Source organism: Herpailurus yagouaroundi, unplaced genomic scaffold (assembly GCF_014898765.1).
Source record: "Herpailurus yagouaroundi ecotype Mexico unplaced genomic scaffold, PumYag 194, whole genome shotgun sequence".
Classification (NCBI taxonomy): Eukaryota; Metazoa; Chordata; class Mammalia; order Carnivora; family Felidae; genus Herpailurus; species Herpailurus yagouaroundi.
Genome location: NW_024412425.1, coordinates 5443641 through 5461282, shown reverse-complemented (window position 1 = coordinate 5461282; position 17642 = coordinate 5443641). Strand labels below are relative to the sequence as shown.

The window sequence follows — 17642 nt, the reverse complement described above, 5'->3', positions numbered from 1 at the left end:
GAGATAAGGGGGAAAAGTCTCACGTAAAAAGGAACCAGAACTGGATGACTTTTTAAATTCTTAGTCTTTCCACATAGCAAATAACTACTAAATGATTCCCAAGCACTGTCAGGAAGGCATACCATGCAGAAAAAGCTGGGGGTGTGAACGTACAACCTGTCACTTAAATCTCAGAAAGAGCAAAAACGTCAGGATATTTGACCACACAAAGCGCCCCTTCAAGAGATGAAGGGCAAGTCTCAGATCCGCTCAATCAAACCATAGATACAGCCTATAGGAGCTTAGGAAATTGTCTCCCAGTCCTCTTGGCAGGAGCGCTGGGTAGAGAAGGGCTGATCTCAAAAATATCTGTGTGTGTGTGGCTTTGTTATAATGGAGTGAATCTAAGTGAAATCCATGGAAGGCCCAAAAGTTTCTTGAGAAAATTATTTCGGTAGAAACTAAGAGAATAGACCAAAAGGGGGAAAGGGCACAAAATGAAAGGAAACTGTGGGACCCCAAAAGTCTATTGGCAGGAAGCAGGCTGATAAAACTCAGGTTTAAGCACTTGCTATCTTTCATGAAAAGCGAAGGATGACTTAACAGACAGAACCAAGATTCCAAAGATCAGAGCTCCACAACACAAGGAAAAATGGTTTCTCTACTCACACTTCTGATACCAAACATATGGGATTTTCTGCACTAAGAAGTAATTCTCCAACTCTCAGGACACTAACTGGATGCTCTATAATTCAATTCAACTTTGATACTATCTGCCTGGGGTTAGCATCACATCCCACAAATTAAGGGTTCAATCCTATAGAACTGACCCACTTTAATTTTTTTTTTCAACGTTTATTTATTTTTGGGACAGAGAGAGACAGAGCATGAACGGGGGAGGGGCAGAGAGAGAGGGAGACACAGAATCGGAAACAGGCTCCAGGCTCTGAGCCATCAGCCCAGAGCCCGACGCGGGGCTCGAACTCACAGACCGCGAGATCGTGACCTGGCTGAAGTCGGACGCTTAACCGACTGCGCCACCCAGGCACCCCATGACCCACTTTAGATGTCAATTGCAAATCTCGGGCCTCTCTTTCTTCCAACTGACTTAGATACAAATCAGGGGTTTCCACAACCCCCTCCTTAGGTTTGATAATTTGCTGTAACAGCCCACAGAAACACTTTACCTACATTTACTGGTTTATTATAATAAGGATAATATAAAGGATATAAGTGGGGCATCTGGGTGGCTCAGTCAGTTAAGCATCTGACTCTTGATTTGGGCTCAGGTCATGATCTCACATTCTCCTCCTGAGTCGGTGCTCTCTTCCCCTCTGTTACTCTGCCCTGCTCACGCTCGCTCAAAATAAACAAACATTTTTAAAAATGGATACAAGTGAACAGCCAGCCAAAGAGGTACATAGGGTGAGATCTGTATGGGTCCCAAGGATAGGAACTTCAGTCCCCATAGAGTTTGGGCTATGCCCCCACTCCTGGCATGTGGATTTCTTCACCAACCCAGAAGCTTTCTGAACCCCACTGTTTAGGGCTTTTATAGAGGCTCTACTCTGTAGGCATAATTGCCATTGGCAATAAACTCAATCTCTAGCCCTTTTCCCCTCCCCAGAGGTCAGGGAATTTGACAAACAATTCCAACCTTCTAATTATGCCTTGGTCTTTCTGGTGACCAGCCCCCATCCTGAAGCTCTAGATACAGGGCCCCAGCCCCCAGTCATCTCATTAGTATACAAAAGACACTCATCATTCCAGAGATTCTAAAGGTCTTAGAAGCTCTTGTGTTAAGAACCAGGGTTGAAGACTGAATATTAGACCAAAAGAGGTTTCCTTATCACTCAGGAAATTACAAGGTTTTAAGGGCTCTATGTCAAAAACCTGGAACAGAAACAAAATATATATTTCTTACAATATCACAACCACAGATAATTATCCCCAGACCTTGAAACCTAATCATGGAACTTCCTACATTTGCCTGGCTGGATTTCGGAACAGCTATGAACCAGTGGCTCTTTTGGGCCTCTCATTTCCCCCTCTTTTTGAATGGGAATATAGATTTAAGTTACTGTCGGGGCGCCTGGGTGGCGCAGTCGGTTAAGCGTCCGGCTTCAGCCAGGTCACGATCTCGCGGTCCGTGAGTTCGAGCCCCGCGTCGGGCTCTGGGCTGATGGCTCAGAGCCTGGAGACTGTTTCCGATTCTGTGTCTCCCTCTCTCTCTGCCCCTCCCCCGTTCATGCTCTGTCTCTCTCTGTCCCAAAAATAAATAAACGTTGAAAAAAAAAATTAAAAAAAAAAAAGATTTAAGTTACTGTCTAGTGCCCTTTTGTGCCAACCTAAAGGATTTCCTTCAGTATCTCTCACACAGCATGTCTCTGCACCCCTACTTTTCTTCTTTTGATCTTCATATCATTTATTTCTTTTTGCTGTCTTTTTAATCTTTAATTCTACCTAGAACCTTCAGCTCACTGATGAGTAACAGTGCGAATGGACAATTTCATCTTTTTCTCAGTCTTAGGAGAAAACTTTTCAATATTTTAAGCATAATGCTGCTCCTCTTTATGAGACTGTTAAAGTTACTTTCTAGTCCTAATTTGCCAAGAGTTTCAATCTTGAATTAATTTAGAAATGCATCAAATGCCTCTTGGTGTCTATTGAGATGATCAAATGGTTTTTCTTCTTTCTGTCGATCTAATGAAGTACAATGATTAGTTTTTAAATGGTAAACCAACTTTGTATTCCTGGTATAAATTCTACTTGATCTGATGCATTTGACTAAATTCTGTTTTTTGCCTCTGGTTCTTCTACTCCATTCGGCTTCATTTCTTCTGATTTGCTTTTTCCAGCCACATAATTGGATCAAAATTTAGAGTTACATAATGTACAATAAACATGACAAACTCTTTTGAAGATCAAAGTCATACTTTATAAGAAGAAATCATATTTATAGTCAATAATACAAAGATTATGTTATCATACTTTACAAGATACTAGTAATCTCTTACAGATATCTAAAAACAACACTCACTACTGCTATAGCCAGGAAAGCAACAATAAACTGAGGGTTTTAAATTAGACTCTGACAACAGTTAAACCCAAAATACAAAATTATGACCAATTTTAACCCTAATACTAAGGAAAGTTCTGAACTCAGACCCAGAATAAAACGTGTATCAGAAAATTCTAGATCATGAGGGGCGCCTGGGTGGCGCAGTCGGTTAAGCGTCCGACGTCAGCCAGGTCACTATCTCGCGGTTCGGGAGTTCGAGCCCCGCGTCGGGCTCTGGGCTGATGGCTCAGAGCCTGGAGCCTGCTTCCGATTCTGTGTCTCCCTCTCTCTCTGCCCCTCCCCTGTTCATGCTCTGTCTCTCTCTGTCCCAAAAATAAATAAACGTTGGAAAAAAAAAATTTAAAAAAAAAAAAAAAGAAAATTCTAGATCATGATGCTACTAAAAATATTACATTTAATTAATAAAGCAAAAGTAAAATAAAATAGGCTTAATGTATAAGAGGGGGAAAAAGGACAAAAACATAAAGAAGCAAGATGCTTCCTTTATTTTAAATAGGCTTTTTAGTAGTAAAACACTGCAACATGATCACCTCCACAGAAAACAAAATACACATACATATTAATGTGCAATTTTTATCACGTTCTAAAAATCCTATTGGCTTTTCCTCTTTCCTCATAAGAAACCTGAGAGCTCACCACTCCCTCATGTGACTTTGCACAGCCAAACCTCTAACAGGAGTAAGAGCCAAGAATCTATCCCTAGAGAATGAGATGAGTCATTCTATATAGAATGGATCCTTAGAGAGTTCTTTTAAACTCTAATCAAAAGCACACAGAGATGGATGGGGTCCAGGCTGTGAAAACAGACAAAAAGAGGAGAGAGGTTAAGATACAAATGTTGACAGCATGGTTTTGTAATTTCCCTAAATCCCCTCTTAAAAGATTAAGTAGGATAGCAAGAGACAAAACCCATGGGTAATGTCATCAACAAAACTAGGTCACAAAGAATCCTCAACAACATAATACAGGTGGGTGGGGGCAACCACTGACAGCATTAAGACCCTCAAGAGAATGAAAGCAGGCCAGAAACAGGAGAAACCCAGGGTCTAAGTGCTGGGCCACTGAGAGATGACACCTAGTGCTCAGTTCCAGAAGGAGGGGCTCCTACTCAGGTGTGAATCCAGATACAACAGGTAAAACTGGGAGGGGCTTCACTGGTGAGAGTAAGGCAGCTAAAGGAAGATTGAAAGGTGCTAAGCACCTGGCCATTAGGACACTCAGGAACACCCAGTGGAGCTTCCTTTTGGAAAGGGAGAAGAGAAACAGCTGGGAGTAGAGCCCAAGTTGATCTGGGCAGGATACCTGGGCATGAAAGAGAGAAAAAGTTCAAATACTCGTCAGGAAGGGGACAAGAAGAAGTAAATATCACAAAGCACTGAAAACAGTAATGCACAAGAACCATTAAATACTTTGTGGTAGAATAAGGAGAGAAAGACACTGTGGCCAACCCCCAACACCTACACATGAACTTCCTTCTAAAAATACAACTTCAGCAACAGAAAAAGATTATAGTTGGTCCACCTGGGTGGTTCAGTTGGTTAAGCATCTGATTCTTGATTTTGGCTCAGGTCATGATCTCACAGTTTGTGAGATCCAGCCCCACATCGGGCTACATGCTGACAGTACAGAGCCTGCTCGGGATTAGGAGGGAGCCGCTCTCTCTCTCTCTCTCTCTCTCTCTCTCTCTCTGACCTTACCCCGCATGCATGCATGCTCTCACTCTCTCTCAAAATAAATAAATAAACTTAAAGAAAAAGATTATGGTCAATCCCCCATTCAAAAATCAATAAGAGGAGTGCCTGGGTGGCTCAATCTATTAAACATCTGACTTCAGCTTAGGTCATGATCTTGTGGTTCGTGGGTTTGAGCCCCATGTCAGCTCAGTGCTGACAGCTCAGACCCTGGAGCCTGCTTCAGATTCTGTGTCTCCCTCTCTGTCTCTCCTCCACTCACGCTCTGTCTCTCTCTCAGAATAAATAAATAAACATTAAAATATATATATCAAAAGAGAGAAAAATGGTTCACATACATAATTTAGAAAATAAATATTAACCAGAATAATATGATTACAAAGCAGATGAAAACAGTGAGCTAATATTTCAAAATTAGTTAAATAAAATTAAGACAATAGTAGAAACTATGAAAGAGCAGCATAAATGAGAACTAAGAAAGCTCAGAAACAAGATGGCCAGACATTGCAACTATGTGGATGGAACAGGAGGGTATTATGAAAGTGAAATTAGTCAGTCAGAGAAAGACAAAAATCATATGACCTCACTCATATGAGGACTTTAAGAGACAAAACAGACAAACATAAGGGAAGGGAAACAAAAATAATATAAAAACAGGGAGGGGGACAAAACATAAGAGACTCATAAATATGGAGAATATATATACACACATATATAACATATGAGGGTTACTGGAGGGGTTGTGGGAGGGGGGATGGGCTAAATGGGTAAGGGCACTAAGGAATCTACTCCTGAAATCATTGTTGCACTATATACTAACTAATTTGGGTATAAATTTAAAAAAAAAAATAAATAAGTAAATAAATAGCAAAAAAAAAAAAGATGGCCAGACACGAAGCAGATATGAAAGGAGTTGACAGAGCTCAGAAACAGTTCTAAATAAAAGGGAAAAAAAATTCAGGAGTGAAGAATAAACCTGAAGGAATGACCAGAAACCACAGAAAGTACAGTAAGAGTATAAATTTATGAATATGTGAAAAAAAAGTACACTAAAAGAGAAATTAAAAAAGGAATAAAAAGCATAAGAGAAAAATGATAGACATAGAAGACAAGCAAAAAAGAGCCAACATATGCATGGGAAGAAAATCAAAGCAATGGAACTGAAAAAACACTTTAAAAAAAAAAGTATAATTCAAAAAATTCCCTGAAATAGGAGACTCAAACCTTCATATTTATAAGACACACTGTGCACCTGAGAAAATCAACCCAGAATGGTCAACACTGAGACATATTCTACTAAAACTATGGAACTATAAAGAAGAAAAAACCTGTCAGCATTCAGGCAAAAAGACAGTGACTTTTTTTTTTAATTTTTTTTTTTCAATGTTTATTTATTTTTGGGACAGAGAGAGACACAGCATGAACGGGGGAGGGGCAGAGAGAGAGGGAGACACAGAATCGGAAACAAGCTCCAGGCCCTGAGCCATCAGCCCAGAGCTGACGCGGGGCTCGAACTCCCGGACCGCGAGATCGTGACCTGGCTGAAGTCAGACGCTTAACCGACTGCGCCACCCAGGCGCCCCACAGTGACTTTTTTTAAAGTTTATTTTCATTTATTTTGAGAGAGTAGAGACCAAGCAGGGAAGGGACAGAGAAAGAGGGAGACAGAATCCCAAGCAGGCTCCACACTGTCAGTGCAGAGCCCAATGCAGGGCTCGAACTCACAAACAGTGAGATCATAACCTGGGAGCTGAAATCAAGAGTTGGACGCTTAACCAACTGAGCCACCCTGGCACCCCAAGACAAAGTGGCCTTTAAGGAAGAGTAAATCATCTTGGCATCAAACTTTTCAACAGTAACCTTCAAAGCCAGAACACACAGAAGTAGCATATTTAAGATTCTCCGGGAAAGATAATGTTCACCAAAGATTATACCCTGAATACCTTTCAAGTATAAAGTAACAGACAAATTTCTCATGAGCACAAAAGATATCATATATCAGCTCTTCCCTCTTCATCTTCCTCCTTTCTTTCCTAATGGGGGAGTCCTAACTTGGCCAGTAGGTAGGGGAAAACAAGGTAGTCACCTGCACAAGGGGTGGAGTCAAGAAGTAGCCATGATGACCTAAGTGGGATGCAAAAGCCCAAGTGGGCTAAGGAAGGCATTCACGAGGAGGGTGCCTAGCAGAGTCTGAGTGGGAAGAGGAAGACACTGACAAAAGGGAGGCATGCTGTGACACGTTGGAGCACAAGGGGTGAAGCCTGACATAGAAAGTCAGAGTGTTTAGACTCTGGGATGCAAAGGACAATGTGGCTTGGGGTGCCAAGGCTCAAGCAGGGGAAGGAGGCATCAATGTATATGGAGGGAGGGTGGGGAGGCACCCCAGTACAGGGAGTCAGAGGCCAAGTAGGATGATGGGGCACAGGGCATAGGTAAATGCCTGAGTGGGGTAAGAGGGCATCCACACAGGGGACATCCTGAAATGGGAGTGAGATCCCAAGCAGAGTAAGAAGAGCATCCATGCAAGAGGTGAAAGTAGTAGTTAAGCTGGGGCATCTGTTACTTGCAGGAGAATTGAAAAAATAAGTTATGATATGAAGCAAAATAGGAACCAGAGTCTCACTGTTGAAGAAAAGAGATGCAAATGTGGAAAAGGAGTGAAATATAAAGAAAACTTTGTGGCACTGAATTGGAATTGGAGGTATTGATGTGATTCCAGTTAGATATATAGGTATGTGATTGATTAATTGGTTGACTGATTGATAGATGAATGATGGATGGATGGATGGATGACAGGATGGATGGATGATGAATGGATAATAGACAGACATAGATGTAAATGTGGGACAAAATCTGGGACAGTTTGGGCTTCAAAATAAATCATGATGGTAATGGACTGTAATCCACCAAATGAAATAGGAAACCTTAAGTCTGATATAAATGAATGAATGAATGAATGAATGAATGAATTGAAGATGTGATGAGGAATAGAGTATTTACATATTTTCAAAGTACATTCCCACAAAGTGCTAATTAACTACAAAGAGGGAAAGAGTAACTTTACAGCAAAGAAGCCTGGCAAATATCACTTTAATCAAGTGATCACAGTGAACACATGAGTAATGGGACAAATCAAAATTGTGTGACATCTGAGAACACAGTATCACTTTTGTAGTATTCTCCCCCAAAATGTAAGGCCTGACTCTAATCATCAGATGGCATCAGATAAACCCAATTTGAGGGACATTCTATGAAATAACTGGCTTGTTATCTTGGAAAGTATTAAAGTCAAGGAAAGTCTGAGGAACTGTTCCAGATAGAAGGAGGTAAAGAGAAGTGACCACTTAATGCAATACATGATCCTCGGTGGATCCTTTTGCTTTAAAAGGTGTTATCAGAACACTTGGTGAAACTTTGAGTTGTGTCTGAGTATTAGATGTTAATAATGTGTCAATGCAATTTTCTTAACATTAAGAATATGCAGGTGAATGTCTTTTTTGTAGGAAATACACACTAAAGTATTCAGGGATGACAAAGCATCAGGTGAGTGACTTATTCTCAAATGATTTGTAGGGGAAAAAATTCTTGGTTTGGTGCTCTGACTTTTCTGTAAGTCTGTTATTGTTTGAAAACACATACATACATACATACATACATACATACATACATACATACATACATACAGGAGATTCAGGGAACATTGTTCCCATGAGCCTTTCCTGAAGGCATCTACTAGAGCACAAACTTCAGATAGCTAAGAAATGATTGGAGAGGGTTGGCAATGGACCCATGGTGGGCACTATTTAACTACTGAACCAGGACCAAGTGATGGGGGTACAGGTGCCAGGAGAGTATGTGACATTGACAATGCAGAAAAAATACAACTATGAAAAATGAGACAAGTGAGGGGAGCATATATAGAAGAAGAATCTCACCAATTGCTTTATTGGTATTAACTATGAGTAAAATAATTTTTATTTTAAATCAAAGGCGGGAGTGGAGAGAAGAAATGGAAAAGATTTATAAGCTATTTAAAACATTGCTCCTGGTAGGGAACTCAATACACAGGACCAAAAAGGGGGTGGGTATTTAAGGTATTATACAAAGGTATTACTATGAAGGTAGCCATTAGGACAAAAATCCAAGGCTTTCTAAATATCCATGGAAATATCAAGAGAGACAGAGAGAACAAGAGAAAGAGGGAGACTACAGAGAAACTATACATACGTAAACAAAGATAAGGGCCACTGTATTCAGACAACACCTTTCTCAAGCAGGTTGTGACAACCACTCACGACCTGCTCACATTCTTCTAGAACCTGACTCCAATGTGCCTGAAACACAGCAAAGCCAGGGACCCTGGGAAACGGTCCATGTGACTACATGGTGAAGGAAGAAAGACAAAAATTCAAATCTTTTTTCGGGAAATAGAGCAAGACAAATGTTTAGAATCACACCTTCAAAAGAGTTTGGTAGGGGCACCTGGGTGGCTCAGTCAGTTGAGCATCCAACTCTTGATTTCAGCTCAGGTCATGATCTCATGGTTCATGGGATAGACCCCACATCGGGCTCCACACTGAGCATGGAGCCTGCTTAAGATTCTCCCTCCCTCTCTCTCTCTTTCTCTCTCTCTCTCTCCCCCCCCCCCCCCCCCCCCCCCCCCCCTCCCCTGCTCTCTCTCTCTGTCTCTCTCTCTCAAAAAAAAAAAAAAAAGTTTGGTAAAAGCTTTCTACATAGTTGTGACCTAGCTTAGGAATAAACATCTTTTTAAGATAAGGCTTTTCAGTGAAAGATGCTGAAGGAAAGGAGAAGGATACTCCCAGGATAAGGATCACAAAAGCACCTATAAAAGGTTTTTCTTTTTCTTTTTTTAATTTGTTTTTAATGTTTTTATTTATTTTTTGAGACAGAGAGAGACAGAGCATGGGCAGGGGAAGGGCAGAGAGAGAGGGAGACACAGAATCTAAGCAGTCTCCAGGCTCTGAGCTGTCAGCACAGAGCCCGACGTGGGGCTCGAACTCATGGACTGTGAGATCACCACCTGAGCCGAAGTCGGACGCTTAACCGACTGAGCCACCCAGGCACCCCTATAAAAGGTTTTTCAAGACAAACAATCCTACCTTTTCCTCACCAGTAGAAGACACACTCTAAGGCTTATAATGATGGTCAGGCCACCAGGCTCACATACACAGTAGCCTCTGCAGAATAGAAACTTGAAAAGCACATACCTATGAAACAGAAAAGAACAAACTTTAAAAAATACTGATTAGACTGCTAATTACTTAGGTTTATTTAGCAAATCTGATGCTTTTATATTTTCTGTTCAGGGCTTTAATATAAATCATTGCATAAAGTTGAAATTCTCTTTGAAGTATTAATTAATTACCTAAGGGGAGAAGAAAAGAAAATAATTTCCCTCTGCATTTGAGCAACTAGTATGTTCTCTTCCCCCACGGTGACCTCAAGGGACAGGAGATTCCCACAGTTTCTCCAAAGGACCATCCTAGGTACTGATGGGCTCATGTGCCATGATCCGGTGTGACCTCGTGGCAGCGAAAGGCTTAGACGCTTCTGTTCACACCTGTCCTTGGTCCCAGCTGAGCACAAACATACAACTGTTATAGGTACCCATCTAACCTTCATCTTTTCAGCCTGATGACACTTTGGGTCTGTTGCCAATAGCCAACGCCCTCAACTTTTCTCCTGTTCCAGTTAAACTATTATCATATCCCTATATAGGCCAGTTCTGAATTTAATTAGCATTGGTCTAACACATACCTACTGTCATGTCCAAGAAACACAACACCAAAGAAGACACTATTTCCGCCCATGAAGAGCTCAATGTAGCCTGAGACAGACACAAAAAACAAATGACTACACATACTGAAATAAGGCACCCGGACACACATGATTTAACGGCACAAAGTGCACACGGGAGGAAGGTACCAGCTCTGCTAGAGTGAGTCAGAGATGCTTCAGACAGAAGGAAATATTTGCACTGGAGAGTCAAGAATGAGTATGAATTTGCTAGAGACCTGAGGGTAGGGAGATGTCAGGTAAAGAGACGAGCACGTGAAAAACCAAGAAGTGAGAAAGAACAAGGCCTGTTCCAGATCTTCCAGCAGGTCAGGGTGACCAAAGCATATGTGGTACATGTTGGGAGGGAATGCGATTGGGAACTGGTCAGGGGACTGGTGGAGGCCAGATCCTCTGTGGTCCTGGGTTCTGTGTCAGGGAGTGAAGGCTTTACTCAAAGGCAGTGGCTCAGAAGAGGTTTCCACAGGACTGTGCTGTGGTCAGATTTCAGTTTCAGAAAGACCACTCCATTGGTTGAAAGGAAGAGGGAAAGACTAGAGAAAGAGAGACTGATCAGGAGATTCCTACAGGGCTGCAGAGCAGTTAGATGAGTGGCCTTGGGATGCTGCAGACCTGGGTTTAATGCAAGGTCATCTTATCATAATGCGAGACTTTCATTTGACCTCCTTCTGTTTCAGGTTCCTCATTAGCTTCATTGGCCTGCGACCTGTTGTGGCAGAAGGCCCCACATTTAGAAGGGCTCTGTGTTTGGTTTGATGATCTGCCATCCCTCTCTTGAAACTCTTCATACGATTTAAATGCTCAACTCTTCTCCTGTTCCAGTTAAATTATCATCATATCCCTATATAGGCCAGTCCTGAATTCAAGTCAACACAATTAGCATTGATCTAACACATACCTAATGTCATGTCCAGGAGACACAACACCAAAAAAGACACTGTTTCTGTCCATGTAGCACTGGGCCCTACAAAGTATGTAGCCGGTTCTGCTCACCTCTGAGTATATTAATGGTACCTATTATGACCAGAGGGTTATTGGGAAGATTAACTAAGCAAATACAAGTAGAAAAGAGTGTCTGTGGCACAAAAACAGACACTCAGATCAATGGAACAGAATAGAGAACCCAGAAATGGACCCACAAACATATGGCCAACTCATCTATGACAAAGCAGGAAAAAATATCCAATGGAATAGACAGTCTCTTCAGCAAGTGGTGCTGGGAAAACGGGACAGCGACATGCAGAAGAATGAACCTGGACCACTTTCTTACACCATACACAAAAATAAACTGAAAATGGATGAAAGACCTCAACGTAAGACAGGAAGCCATCAAAATCCTCAAGGAGAAAGCAGGCAAAAACCTCTTCGCTCTTGCCCGCAGCAATTTCTTACTCAACACGTCTCTGGAGGCAAGGGAAACAAAAGCAAAAATGAACTACTGGGATCTCATCAAAATAAAAAGCTTCTGCACAGTGAAGGAAACAATCAGCAAAACTAAAAAGCAACTGACAGAATGGGAGAAGATATTTGCAAACGACGTATCAGATAAAGGGTTAGCATCCAAAATCTATCAAGAACTTATCAAACTCAACACCCAAAAAACAAATAATCCAGTGAAGAAATGGGCAAAAGACATAAATAGACACTTCTCCAAAGATATCCAGGTGGCCAACCGACCCATGAAAAAAATGCTTAACATCACTCATCATCAGGCAAATACAAACCAAAACCACAATGAGATACCACCTCATGCCTGTCAGAATGGTTAATATTAACAACTCAAGCAACAACAGATGTTGGCGAGGATGCAGAGAAAGAGGATTTCTTTTGCACCACTGGTGGAAATGCAAGCTGGTGCAGCCACTCTGGAAAACAGTATGGAGGTTTCTCAAAGAATTAAAAATAGAACTACCCTACACCCAGCAATTGCACTACTAGGTATTTATCCAAGGGATACAAGTCTGCTGTTTCAAAGGGACACATGCACCCCCATGTTTATAGCAGCACTATCAACAATAGCCAAAGTATGGAAGGAGCCCAAATGTCCATAGATGGATGAATGGATAAAGAAGATGTGGTATATATAAACAATGGAGTATTACTCAGCAATTAAAAAGAATAAAATCTTGCCATTTGCAACTGGATGGAACTGGAGGGTATTATGCTAAGTGAAATTAGTCAGTCAGAGAAAGACAACTATCATATGAATTCACTCATATGAGGACTGTAAGAGACAAAACAGATGAACATAAGGGAAGGGAAACAAAAATAACATATAAAAACAGGGAGGGGGACAAAACATAAGAGACTCATAAATATGGAGAACAAACAGAGGGTTGCTGGAGGGGTTGTGGGAGGGAGGATGGGCTAAATGGGTAAGGGGCACTAAGGAATCTACTCCTGAAATCATTGTTGCACTATATACTAACTTATTTGGATGTAAATTTTAAAAAACTAAATAAATAAATAAATAAATAAATAAATAAATAAAACAGTACACAGAAAAAAAGAAAAGAAAAAGAGTGTCTGACACAAAATCCTCCATATAATGGAAGTTATTTTATTACCATTATTATTACATTGCCAAGAAGAAGAGGGACCTATAATAAGGAGCCAGCAGAGAAGGCAGAGGAGGAAGAAAGCAGGGGCGGAATGTGTAGGACATGTCTCCGGAGGGTGGAGAAGGTAGTGCACGAGAGAGATGCGAGAAGGCCAGCTGCAAGGTACCCTCACCCAGGCCAAGACCAGCAGTAAAATGGAAAACAACTTGCAAATACCCACAAGACTATAAACTAAAACACACCTTCCACACTCATATGCAGATCCAACTCTTCACTTAAAAGTGAAGTCTCATTGCTACGTCTATGCGGGGCTTAGCAATATCAGAGCATAGTGCGAGAGGGCTCAAGTGTAGCATGCGGCCTGCGGTCCTAAAAAGTCAAAGTGTGGGGTGAGGAAGCCAAGAACGCATTCCCTTGAGAAAAGAGAGCAGCCCAGATCAAAAAAGTACCCAAGCTCTAGTCAAATTCACCTCTGACAACTAAAAGCCAGACATTTAATTAAAAGGTCGAGTAAGTGTTAAGAAATATTACTAAAGCAAACAAAAGTATTAGGTTAGGTTGAACCATCTGAAATTGCCCATTCTGTAGTAAAAAATGGTCAAATATCAGCCAATTTCACACAGTTCAACTCAACATTTCCCTAAAAATATGGGTAGCCATTAAAAAGGCAAAACTATGGGGCACCTGGGTGGCTCAGTCGGTTAAGCGTCCGACTTTGGCTCAGGCCATGTCCTCACAGCTCCTGAGTTTCAGCCCCACATTGGGCTCTGTGCTGACAGCTCAGAACCTGGAACTTGCTTCACATTCTGTGTCTCCCTCTCTCTCTCCCTCTGCCCTTCCCCCGCTCATGCTCTGTCTCTCTCTCTCTCTCTCTCTCTCTCTCTCTCAAAAATAAATAAACATTTAAAAAAATTAAAAAGGCAAAACTAAAACATGATAGTAGCCAAAGAACATTATGCTTTAAAAAAAGGAAAAGAAAAAAGAAAAATTAGACATCTTTGTAAAAGGCGTATCATTTCTTACTTTAAGGGCCAGAGAAAAGGAAATATTAATTTTCTTCATGCAATAATTCAGGGAGAAAGCAAACATTTTACTAGAAGACATCACAGGAATGGGACCAGAGAAGCAATCAGTGAACAAACATCCTGGCAAAAACTATAGCTGAAGAAAATATGTATGGGTGAAGAAACAAATACTATAGTAAACATAATGCTATGTTTTAATTACAGGCATATTACCCCCAAAATGGTAATTTATTAAAACATGAACTTGGCTTGATAAATAAGCAAAGTAGTGACTGGGTAATTCCTCTATTTATTATTTATTGAGCTAATAACAAAAGCACAAAGAAATGAGACAGAAGGCTTTAAAACCTATTGGAACCCTCTTTGTGGAATTGAGCCAATCAGATCTCCCAGGCAGTTCTAACTCATGATATAAAAGGCCCTCTAGAGCATTCGGATGGGCTTTTTAAAAATATACACAGCTGCTTGACACCAGGATGCCACTATGGTGTAGGTTAAATGGCTACCAACAGATACAAGCCCTCCAGCATTTTTTCATTCTTTAATTTTTTTCCATTCTTGGTCTAATGTTATCCCTAGAATGGAATGGGGGTTGCAGGGTGGGTTGGATTCTCCCTCCCCAAATATTCCCTATGAATATTAACAAAGACTGAGTACTACAATTAAGGTACCAAAATATAGTAAAATCAAACAAAGATTAAAAAGTAACCAGATGATTGTGGTCTGTTCTCAGAGCTCATCTTTATCTATCAGCAGCATGTGACACAGTGAGTTTCCCTTCTGCTTAAAGTACTGTCTTCATGTGGGTCCTGGCTCACCAGACTCTCCTGGTTTTATTTCGGTTTTTGCTGGCCTCTGCCCCTGTTTTCCCTGCTAGAGTTTCTTCCCCTTCCCAGCTTCTGTTACAGTTCTACAGAGCTCAGTCTGAAAACCTCTTCTCTCTATATATACACTTAGGGAATCTCTTCTGTGCCTGGGGCTTTAAATAGGACCCTAAACATAGTTCTGCAGCCCCCACTCCTCCCCCAAGCTCCCAGGATGCATAGCACACTGCCCATTGCACACTTCTGCCAGCGTGGATAACAGGTATTTCAAAGTTAACGTGGCCAAAACAACTCAAGATGCCCCTAGTCCCCTTACTGTCCTGTCTTCCCCAATTTAGCAATGAGACGACAAACTAGGGAGTCATTCTATCACAGCCTACATCCAATCTATCAGCAAGTTTTGTGACGTCTGTCTTGAGTATATCCTGAATTCCACCATTTGTCACCATCTCCCCAAGGAGATCACCATGGTGACACCCCCAATCCAAGGCAGTCTGGACTCTCACCCTGATGATCATAATAGCCTTGTACCTGTCCCCCTTTTCACTCCTACTCACCACCCACCCACCCCCCAGGTTACCTTTTCATTATTCAGATGAGAGTATTCCCCCAGCCCAATGGCCTCCCCCCACCTTTGGAACAAAGTGCAAACTCCCTCCTTCCAGACAAAGAAGTGTAAGTTACATTGAAGAACAATCTGGCAATGTCTAGTACACCTGAAAATCAGGACACCTTCTGAGCCAGCAATTCCAAATCCTGGCATTTCCCCCCACAAAAAAAATCTTGCAAAGATTCTGTACAGAGATGTTCACTGCAGAACTGTTTCTAATAGTAAAAAAGTACAAAATACATAATTGTCTATCAGTAGAATAATTGAAAAATAAGTTGTTTTTTTCAATCAGATCATAGAATGCTATGTACCAGTTAAAATAAATAAATTAGAGGGGCGCCTGGGTGGCGCAGTCGGTTAAGCATCCGACTTCAGCCAGGTCACGATCTCGCGGTCCGTGAGTTCGAGCCCCGCGTCGGGCTCTGGGCTGATGGCTCAGAGCCTGGAGCCTGTTTCCGATTCTGTGTCTCCCTCTCTCTCTGCTCCTCCCCCATTCATGCTCTGTCTCTCTCTGTCCCAAAAATAAATAAACGTTGAAAAAAAAAATTTAAAAAAAATAAAATAAATAAATTAGATCTACGAGTACAGTGACAAAATCTAATTTTTTTATTTTTTATTTCAGGGAGAGATAGAGAGTTGAGGGAGAGTACAGAGGGAGAGAGGGGGGGGAGGGAGGGAGATTCTTCAGCAAGCTCCACGCTCAGCGTGGAGCCCAATGCAGGACTTAATCCCACAATCCTGGGACCATTACCTGAGCCAAAATCAAGAGTTGGACATTGTACCGACTAAGCCACGAAGGTGCCCCAGAATCTGACAGTATTCCAGCCCCAACATACTTCCTTTCCCTTTTGCCCCACATCTAGGCCAAGCTATAAGAAAGCCAGGGCAATCCCTCCCTTGGTGCTGGCAAGGAAGTTCAAATAAGCACCCCCTTCTGGAATCTTCCCTCAACCTCACCTCCTATCCACAACAAAAACCAGAGCCACCCCCACCCAGTCATTCTTTTTCACTCTAGACCAAATCCAAGGTCTTCTCCTTCTGGAAATATCCTTTTTTATCATTTCAATCTTTTCTTTATTTTTTCCAGCTTTATTGAGATATAACTGACATATAACATTGTATTAAGTTTAAGGTGTAAAATGGGATTATTTGATACATTTATATATTGCAAAATGATTACCACCATAACATAAGCTAACACCTCCATCCCATCACATAACTACCATTTCTTTTTTGTGATGAGACTATTTAAGATCTCCTTGCTTAACAGCTATCAGGTATATAATACAGTATTATTCATTATAATCACCAAAAGTACCTTAGATAACTGAGCTTCCTAACTTATGACTGGAAGTTTGTATCCTTTCACCAATATCTTTCCATTTTCCCCAACTCTCCTCCCAGCCCCTGGTTAACAACCTGTTTCTCTGAGTTTGACTTTTTTAGATTCCACATATAAGTGAACACATACAATATTTGCCTCTCTCTGTCTGACTTAGTTCACTAGCATAATGCCTTCAAGTTTCACCCAAGTTGTCACAAATGGCAGGGTTTCCTTCTTTCTCAGGCTTTCCTACTTTCCTTCTTTTCCAGTGTTGGGGGGGGGGTAATAATATAATAAACTGTATTCTATACCCATTGGAACCTACATGTCAATATAGGAATCCCAATATTCATAAATTCCTGGGGAATGGTGGATCCAACAGGGAATGCTGGTATGCATATAAAACTCATATCAACCAGCTAAGCCTCAAAACCATAATGTTAACGGGGAGAGAAAACACGTGGCCAGATGGCTACTGCATAATACAATTTGTGTAATGATCTGTCCTAGTGATTTTTTTATTTGTTTTAAAGTCTATTTTATCTACTATTTATCTTTTTTTTTGTATTTGCCTTATATATCTTTTATCATCCTTCTGTTTTCAATCTTTCTACATAATTAGGCTTTAAATGTGTCTCTTACAAATGGCTAATATCTGAAATAATTTTAAAATCCAGTCAAATAATCTTGGTCTTTCAGCTGTAACGTTTACTCAATTTATATTTGTTG

The 17642-nt window shown here is 41.1% G+C and overlaps 1 long non-coding RNA gene across 1 annotated transcript in view; it reads right to left on the bottom strand.

Moving 5' to 3' along the window:
* Positions 1–9964, bottom strand: part of LOC121011615 (uncharacterized) — a 110248-nt gene extending 100284 nt beyond the window's left edge. Inside the window, exon 1 of the long non-coding RNA XR_005781674.1 lies at positions 9873–9964. This is a non-coding gene — a long non-coding RNA (uncharacterized LOC121011615). The remainder of the gene's footprint in view (positions 1–9872) is intronic.
* Positions 9965–17642: the final 7678 nt, after the last annotated feature.